Source organism: Furipterus horrens, unplaced genomic scaffold, assembly GCF_987537825.1.
Source record: "Furipterus horrens unplaced genomic scaffold, mFurHor1.1.pri manual_scaffold_3, whole genome shotgun sequence".
Classification (NCBI taxonomy): Eukaryota; Metazoa; Chordata; class Mammalia; order Chiroptera; family Furipteridae; genus Furipterus; species Furipterus horrens.
The window spans coordinates 121,497,612-121,506,685 of NW_028327173.1; positions in this window are offsets into that span (position 1 = coordinate 121,497,612).

Consider the following 9,074-nt stretch of genomic DNA (forward strand, 5'->3'; position numbering starts at 1 on the left):
CAAACAAGCTAGACCCAAGGAGGATCACACCAAGATACATCATAATTAAAATGCCAAATGTGAAAGATAAAGAGAGAATCTTAAGATCATCAAGAGAAAATCAGAGTTACCTACATAGGGGTGCCTATAAGAATATCAGCTGATTTCTCCAAAGACACTTTGCAGACCAGAAGGTACTGGCAAGAAGTATTCAAGGGATCAAAAGCAAGAACTTAAAACCAAGATTACTCTATCCAGCAAAGCTATCATTTAGAATGGAAGGACAGATAAAGTGCTTCCCAGACAAGGTAAAGCTAAAGGAGTTCATCATCACCAAGCTATTATTTTATGAAATGTCAAAGGGACTTATCTAAGAAAAAGATCAAAATTATGAACATTAAAATGACAGCAAACACAACTATCAACGAGTGAATCTAAAAAATAAAAACAAAATCTAACTAAGCAGACTAGAATAGGAACAAAATCATAGGTATGGGGATCATTGGGAGGGTTATCAGTTGGGAGGGGGGAAGGGGAAAAATGGGGAAATGATGCTGGGATTAGGAAGCATAATTAGTTGGTACAAAACAGACAGGGGGAGTTAAGAATAATATAGGAGGACTTCCGGCCAAGATGGAGGCTTAGACGGACACGCTAGGTCTCCCTCTACAACTAGAGAGGAATACAACTACTTCAAAACAAAGGATAACTAGAAATTCCAGAAAATAAAGCTACACGGAAGCCCAACATATGAAGTTATAAACCAGCGGCGCTCTTTGGGCAGGTAGGACGAGAGAAAGGGGGCGGAGCTGTTTGCGGTCGCACCTGGGACAGCGGCGGGGAGAACAACCCCGGCTGCAGTCGAACCCCCAGCAGCTCGCGACCCCAACGCTGGGGAAAGCAGCCACCACATCGCCTTGAACAGTGAGGCCCAGGGGGGCGGGAGGACGGATCCCAGTCTCCTAGCGGAATAACTGTGTGACTCCATCTTGGACCCCCGCCCCCAAAGAAAGCGCCACAGGGCTGCGAAATAGGTCGCGGACAGGCACCGGTCGCTGGATTGTGACGCGTACACAGGCACTGCCCCCTACAGCAAGCCCAAGAAAACAAAACGCATCTGTCAAAATGAGGCAGACAACTATAGAAATCCCGGTGGCACAGCTCACCAGGCAACAGATGGAGAACCTGACAGATGAACAGATAAGAAACCTGTCAGATGATCAGTTCTGGGCCATTGTTATCAGGTGGCTTACAGAATTCACAAAAGATTTGGAAAAAGATGAGAAAGAAGCGAAAAACACTCATAATGAAAGGAACAAAACCACATACGAGACAGATGGTGAGGAAATAAAATCCAGAGTTCATTTCAACAAACCGGAATATGGAGAAGGAACAAGCAGTCAAACAATGCAGCGAGAGGAAATGGGAAGCAATGATGAGAGGATCAGAAACCTCTGGGACAGCTATAAAAGGCCCAACATACGAATCATTGGTTTACCAGAGAGCGAGGAAGATGAACTAGAACTTGAAAAATTGAGTGAAAATATAATAAAGGAGAACTTCCCAGACTTGGGGAAGGAAGTGGACTTACAGGTCCAGGAAGCACAGAGAGTTCCAAAAAAACTGGACCCAGGGAGAACCACTCCAAGACACATTATAATCAAAATGTCAAAAATTAAAGATAAAGAGAGAATCTTAAAAGCAGCAAGAGAGAAGAAAAGAATTATGTACAAAGGGGTCCCAATTAGACTATCAGCTGACTTCTCAAGGGAGACCCTGCAGGCAAGAAGGGACTGGCAAGAAATATTCAAAGTAATGAAAATCCAAAACCTACAACCACGAATACTCTATCCAGCGAAATTGTCATTCAGAATAGAAGGACAGAGAAAGTGTTTCCAGGACAAAATAAAACTGAAAGAGTTCATTAGATCCAAACCACTGTTATATGAGATGTTAAAGGGACTGGTTTAGGAAAAGGAGGATCAAGACAATGAAATCTAAAATGAAAACTGCATCACAAGAAACAACAGAAGCTAGGGAATTGAAACAAAGGCAAACTAAACAGGCAACGAGACTGGAAAAAGAACTATAGATACGGGGAACATATTGGGGGGAGGTCAACAGGGAGGGGGAATGGGGAGAGGGAGGGAGATGATATAGGCATTAAGGATTATGGTAGGAGGGAATGGAATAGACAGAGAGAGGTTGAAAAGAACTGTATGCACAACTAATGGACATGATCTAAAAGGGGGGGACAACTGGAGGGAGGGGGGCCACCGGGTGGAGGGGAGCAGAGGGAAGGGAAATTGGCACAAATGTAATATTATAATCAATAAAACACATTTAAAAAAATAAAAATAAAATAAAAATAAACTCAAAAAAAAAAAAAGAAGAATATAGGAAAGGGTGAAGCCAAAGAACTTATATGCACAAACCATGGACATGAACTAAGGGGGGTAGCACTGCTGAAGGGAAGGAGGGTACTGGGAAGAGGGGAGCAAAGGGGAAAAAAAATGAGACTACTGTAACAACATAGTCAACAAAATATACTTCAAAAAAAAAAAAAAAGAAAGAAAGAAAGAAATCCAAAGATACCTTGAGACAAATAAAAATGAGAGCACAACAACCTAAAAAGTATGGGAAACAGCGAAAGCAGGCCTATCTCATAAAACAAGAGAAAGCTCAAATTAACAATCTAACTTTACACTTAAAGGAACTTCTAAAAAACGACAAAGAAAGCCCAAAATGAGGAGAAAGAAAATAATGAAAATCGGAGCAGAATGAAATAAGAGTCCAAAAAAAATTAAAAAATCAAATGCAACCAGGAGCTTGTTCTTTGAAAAGATAAACAAGATTGACAAATCTTTAACCAAACCTATAAGGAAAGAGAGAGAGCCCAAATAAATATAATCAGAAGTGAAATAGAAGTAACAAAAAGAAGGACTGCAAGAGAATATTACGAACAACAATATGCCAACAAATTGGACAATCTGGACGAAATGGATAAATTCCTAGAAACATACAATCTTCCAAAAGAGAATCAGAAAAAAAATTATATAATCTGAATACACCAATTACAACTAATGAAGTTGAAGTAGTAATCAAAAAACTCCCAACAAACAAAGTCCTGGACCAAATAGCCTCACAGGTGAATTTTACTAAACATTCAAAGAAGAACTAACACCTATCCTTCTCAAACTATTCCAAAAAATTCAAGAGAAGGGAAGATTTCAAAGCTCTTTTTATAAAGCCAGCATTATCCTAATTCCAAAACCAGATATAGACTCTACAAAGAAAGAAAATTATAGCCAATTTCCCTGATGAACATAGATGCTAAAATCCTCAACAAAATATTAGCAAACTAGATCCAGCAATACCTTAAAAAGATCACACACCACGACCGAATGGGATTTATTCCAGGGACACAAGACTGGTACAATAGCTGCAAATCAATAAATGTGATACACCACATAAACAAAATGAAAGTAAAAAATCGCATGATCATATCAATTGATGCAGAAAGAACATTTGATAAAATCCAGCACCCATTTAGGACAAAAACTCTGAAAAGTGAGAATAAAAGGAACATCCCTCAGTGTAATAAAAGCCAGCCTTCATCAGTGTCGCTCAGTAGGGAAAGGTCACCTGTTCGATTCCTGATCAGGGCACATGCCTAGGTTGCAGGTTCAGTCCACAGCTGGGGTATGTGCAAGAGGCAATCAATTGATGTTTCTCCCTTACTTTGATGATTCTCTCCTTCTCTTTCTCCCTTTAGTCACCTCTCTCTAAAAATAAATAAATTTTTTTTTTTTCAAAACTAACAACAACAAAAAAAGGTCAGGTATGACAAACTCACAGCCAACATCATACTCAATGTGCAAAAACTAAAAGATCAAAAATAAGACAAGGATGTCAGTTTTTACCACTCTCATTCCATTTAGTACTAGAGATCCTAGCCACAGCAATTAGACAAGAAGAAAAAATTAAAAGGCATTCAAATTGGAAAGGAATAAGTAAAACTGTCATTTCCTGCAGATGGCATGGTACTGTATAGAGAATCCTGAAGATTCCACCAAAAACATACTAGAAGAGATAAATGAATTCAGTAAAGTAGCAGGACAGAAAATAAATATGCAGAAGTAAGTGGCTTTTTTGCAACCCCATTTACTAATTCATCAAAAATAAATAAATAAAATATCTTGAAATAAATTTAACCAAGGATATAAAAGACCTATCCTCAAAAAATTATGAGACACTGGAGACAGACATTGAAGAAGATACAAATAAGTGAAAGCATATACCATGTTCACAGATAGGAAGAATTAACGTCATTAAAATGTCCATACTACCCAAAGAAATCTATAGATTCAACACAATCCCTGTCAAAATAGTAATGGTGTGTTTGGCAGAACTAAAACAAATAATCCAAAAATTTATATGGAATCAAAACAGACAAACAAAAAAGCCTCAATAATATTAAGAAAGAAGAACAAAGTTGAAGATATCACACTACTCAATATCAAACTATACTACAAGGCCATAGTAATCAAAACAGAATGATATTGGCATAAAAACAGATATATAGATCAACGGAACAGAATAGAGGCCAGAAGGAACCCACGCCTTTATGGTCAATTAAGACTTGACAGGACACTTCCAGCCAAGATGGAGGCCTAGACAGACATGCTGCATCTCCCTCCACAACTAAGAAAGAATACAACTACCTCAAAACTAGACAACCAGGAGTTCCAAAAACTCGAGCTGCATGGAAGGCCAATAAATATATAAAGAAATACTCATCCAGATAAGTAGGAGGGGCGGAGCCGGGGCAGAGAGGACGCGGTGTGTTGGCGGTGGTGACAGCAGTGGCAGGCCAGTGGAAAGTGCAGTCACACGTTTTAAAAACTAGGGAGGGACACCTGGGGAGCACTCCCAGCACCAGGCCAGACTGTGAAGCTCATGGTTCCAGCACCAGGGAAAATAAAGCCTCATTGCTTCTGAATGTGCAAACCAGTGGTGGTTGGGGCAGAGGAAGAAACTGCCGGTCTCTCAGTAGAGTTCAGGGTCCTAGACTGTCTGCAGACCCACCCACGCTGGGAACAACGGCCAGGGCAACAGCTAGAGGCACCAGTCCCATACAGAAGTGGGAGAAGTGCCTGGAAAAGAGGCGAGTGCTGAGCAAGCAGCATTGTTCCCCTTCAGATCCTTCCCCTACACACAGTGCCATAATGTGGTGAAATAGGTCGCCCTGTACTAATGAATACTTAAGGCTCTGCCCCTTACAACATAACAGGTATGACAGCTCTACCTAACACACAGAGGCAGACAAACACAGGAGCCTGTCAAGATGAGGAGACAGAGAAGTATGGCCCAAAAAAGGGAATGGATCAAGGTTCCAGTAGGAGAAGTGACAAGAAAATAGCCAACCTAACAGACATAGAGTTCAAAACACTGGTGTTAAAGATTCTCACAGGCTTGACAGGTGTGCTTAAGTAGCGAAAATGCACATGGGAAGAAGTGAGGGCTATGCTAAATGAAACAAAGGAAAATCCACACAAACCCAATGGTGAAGAGAAGAAAACCAGGGTTCAAATCAATGATTTGGAACATAAGAAAGAAAAAAACAGTCAACTAGTACAGAATGAAGAAACGAGAATTCAAAAAAATGAGGAGAGAATTAGAAGACACTGGGACATCTCCAAGGGTGCCAACATCCAAGTCACAGGGATGCCAGAAGGAAAAGAAGAGCAAGAAATTGAAAATCTATTAGAGATAATAATGAGAAAACTTCCCTAACTTGGCAAAGGAAGCACAGAGAATCCCAAACAAGTTGGACCCAAAGAGGACTATGCCAAGACATATCATGATTAAAATGCCAAAGGTTATGGATAAAGAGAGAATCTTAAAAGCAGCAACAGAAAAGCAGAGTTATCTACCAAGGGGTGACTATAAGACTATCAGCTGATTTATCAAAAGGTATTTTGAAGGCAAGAAGGGACTAGCAAGAAGTATACAAAGTGATGAAAAGCAAGGACCTACAACCTAGATTACTTTATCCAGCAAAGCCATTATTTAGAATGGAAGGGCAAATAAAGTGCTTCCCAGACAAGGTAAAGCTACCCAGACAAGGTAAAGCTAAAGGAGTTCATTATCACCAAGCCCTTATTATATGAAATGTTAAAGGGACTTACTTAAGAAAAAGAAGATCAAAACTATGAACAGTAAAATGACAAAATACAACTATCAACAACTGAAGCATAATTGGTAGGAACAAAATAGACAGGGGGATGTTAAGAACAGTAAAGGAAATGGAGAAGCCAAAGAACTTATATGCATGACACATGGACATGAACTAAGTGAGGGAAGGGGGAGGTGATTGCTAGAGGGAAGGGGAGGTACCAGGCAGAAAGGGGCAAAGGGGAACAAACTGGGACAACTATAATAGCATAATAAATAAGAATATTAAAAAATAAATCATTAAAAATGTGACTGCTTTTAAGTTAGAAAATGAAAGAGAGAATGGGGAAAGAAGCAAGGAAGGAAGGAAGAAGGAAGAATATACTCACCCATATGTTCATTGCAGCATTATTTACAATAGCCTAGATACGGAATCAACCCAAGATTGAGTGGATAAAAAAGCTGTCGTACATTTAGACAATGGAATACTGGTTGGTCATAAAAAGAAGAAAATCTTACCTTTTGGGACAGCATGGATGGACATAGAGAGTATTATACTTAGTGCAATAAGCCAGTTGGTTGGAGCATCTTCCCATACACCAAAAAGGTTGTGGGTTCAGTCCCTGGTCAGGACACATATCTAAGTTGTGGGTTCGATCCCCAGTTGGGGTGTACACATACAGGAGGCAACCGATCAATGTTTCTTTCTCACATTAGTGTTTCTCTCTTGCTCTCCCCCTTCCTCTCTTCCCAAAATCAATAAAACATATCCTCAGGTGAGGATTTAAAATAAATAAATAAAATAAAAATATAAGCTTTGAATCAGAACTTCATGGCTCAAACCCCATTTCTCCTCTGAGTATTAAGAGCACTATTAAGGGAAGTTACTGAATCTTTTCTTCAGTTTCTTATCTGAAAATGGTTATATGCTGAAAACAGTTACTTCAAAGGGATGTTATAACAATTAAAGGAGTTAGTACACATTAGATCTGTGACTGACCTACATTAAGCCCTGAATAAACATTAACTATTAGCTATGGATTAGAGGAAAGAAAAAATCACACACACATAGTAAGTTTACATTTAGCTCTTGACTTACTTAGCCAAGGATATACAGTATTTTCAATAGTGAGGCTGCACTCAGAGCAGAACAGATGTGGCATATTTCAGCACAGCCACCACTGACCTCTAGAGACATGCACTACTAGTAAGTAGGCAACATAGGGTCCTGCAATATGTGACAAGATCAATTGTTATGGTTCCATTTCTCTTTTATACTCAGGACTTACATCACCAGTTTGGGAAGAACAAGCCCTAACAAGCTATGCCCCTCTAATGGGAAGAAATTACAAATATTTAGGTTCCTGCTGATTCTTGAGCCAAACCCAGTGCCAGAAAGGTCATAACTATATAAGGGAAGAAAGCGGAATCAATGTCCAGGGGTTCCTGAACAGCCGTGTCTCTTCCCCCAGCTTTCTAACATTTGGAAAGACTGTTTCTCCATATTGTCTCTGTGGAGAACTGGGATTCTGATCACTGTGGAAGACATTAAAAATCATGGTCCCTACCACAGATCTTATTGGCTCATTAGGAAAAAAGGACATATATAAAAATATGATGAACTTTACAATAGACAAGATAAAGGGGATGGTAAAATAAAGATGCAGAATTTTGCAAATGAAACAAAAGAATTAGTGTTTGAAAAAGAATTAGATCATTCTGTGATAAGGTCAAGCTACTTGGAGAAAACTGGATTTAAGTTGGGTTGAAAAAATTTAAAAAGCATTTTAAAAACAGAAATAGAAAGAGCAAATATAGGAAAGCAGCAATGCAAAAGGAAAGCTTAGGCAACATTAAGTACTCCAGCTTGACTGAAGTTAAGAGATTTACATGAAACTACACTGTGAAAGGCCACAGAGAACCTGGAGCCTTTGGGTGTATGTACAAAGCAGAAATATGAAGAACTAAGGTATTTCAAAAAGCTTAATCCCTTTTCTTTCTACTTACTCTCTAGATGACTTAATCAGTCTTATGGTTTCCAGTGTTATCACTATGTTGGTGACTCCTGAACTTCAGTCTAGTACACCCATGTGAACTTAAGACAGGCTCGCTCTGCTTGGATGTCAAGCAGGAATCACAAACTTAGCATATCCGAAGTTTAATTACTGAAAACCCCTGCCAAATCTGCTGCCAAACCCGTTCTCTCAGAGCCACCTTCATCTCAGTTAATAGCAACTTCATCCTTCATCTGCTCAGGCCAAGACCCTCAAGTAATTTTTGAGTCTTTCTCTCCCCTCACATCCAATCCAGCAGAAAGTTCTGTTGGCTCTCAAATATATCCCAAACCAGAATACTTCTCACTGCTATCACTGAGGTCTGAGCCACCACGATCTCTGAGCAAGACTTTTGTCAAAGCTCTTAACTGATCTCCCTATTTCCTCTCGCATCTCAATATAGTTGTCAGAATAACTCTGTTAACCTGTAAGTTAGATCTTGTCATTTTTATATGAAAAACGCTCCAAAGTCTAGCTATCTTATTCAGAGTAAAAACCACACTCCTAATTTTGACCTACAAGGCCCTACTCAATCTGTTTTCACATGCAATATCTCTCCCCGTAACACATACCTTGCCTCCTGCTATTCATCTTCCAACTCACTCTGCTTTTCTCAATATTCAAACATGCAAGGTATGCTTGCACCCAAGGTCCTGTGCACCTGCTGTTCCCTTGGCCTGGAACCCTCTGACCCTAGATATTCACTGCCTTCCCCACCTTACTTCCTTCAAGTCTTTACTCAAATGACACCTTTACAGAGGGCTTTCCTGACCACCTAACCCAAAATGTCAGCCTTTCACCCTTGATACTATCTCCCTCCTTCATTTACTTTTCTCCTTGGCAGTTATCACCTTCTCACACAGT